Source organism: Bison bison, unplaced genomic scaffold (genome assembly GCF_000754665.1).
Source record: "Bison bison bison isolate TAMUID 2011002044 unplaced genomic scaffold, Bison_UMD1.0 scf7180017864270, whole genome shotgun sequence".
Taxonomy (NCBI): domain Eukaryota; kingdom Metazoa; phylum Chordata; class Mammalia; order Artiodactyla; family Bovidae; genus Bison; species Bison bison.
Genome location: NW_011494842.1, coordinates 5405561 through 5406629, shown reverse-complemented (window position 1 = coordinate 5406629; position 1069 = coordinate 5405561).

The window sequence follows — 1069 nt, the reverse complement described above, 5'->3', positions numbered from 1 at the left end:
CCTGTTGCCCAAGAATCACCTAGGGAGCACGCTAGACACACAGGTCCCCTGGCCCCAGCTGTGGAAAGGCTACTTTAACTCGGGTCAGGATGGAACCCAAGGATTCGTATTTTTAACACACTCCATGGCTGATTCTTCTGTGTGGTCAGGTTTGGAAACTGATGATTTCTCAGATCCCTTCCAAGTTGAAAATTATTTCTTTCATCATTTTTGACACATTGCCTTCGGATATTTGGTTAGACTTCTGTTTACCAGGACAGAGAAGTAACTTTACGTATGTTTTACATTAGACTAAATTCTGCCAATGCCTCCCATTGTGTGTGTGTGTGTGTGTATGATCAGTCGTGTCTGACTCTTTGCAACCCCGTGGATTGTAGCCTGCCAGGCTCCTCTGTCCATGGAATTTTCCAGACAAGGATACTGGAGTGTGTTGCCATTTCCTTCCCCAGGGGATCTTCCCCACCCAGGGATCCAACCCGGGTCTCTTGCATCTTCTGCACTGGCAGGCGGATTCTTTGCCAATGTGCCACCTGGGCACTCCATGCCTCCCATTGGCTGAGCCCAATTGGAAGCCAAAAATAAGGGTGATTTGGTCCATACAGGTCAACCTTCAGTCTGAGATGGGGCACAGGGGACCTGGACGAACTCATGGAGGCCACCCAGTGCTCTCTGCCCTGCTCAGAACAGCCCGCTGGAGTTCTTTTGTACTCTAAACATCTCTAACAATGATACATTTTCCCTCATATAATGAAATAAAGTAATAATTTTAAACATGATTTAAAGCCTCTAAATATTTTTTGCTACTGTGTATCCAACAAGTGTCAGACTTCATTTTTTGGGGCTCCAAAATCACTGCAGATGGTGATTGCAGCCATGAAATTAAAAGATGTTTACTCCTTGGAAGGAAAGTTATGACCAACCTAGATAGCATATTCAAAAGCAGAGGCATTACTTTGCCAACAAAGGTCCGTCTAGTCAAGGCTATGGTTTTTCCAGTGGTCATGTATGGATGTGAGAGTTGGACTATGAAGAAAGCTGAGTGCTGAAGAATTGATGCTTTTGAACTGTG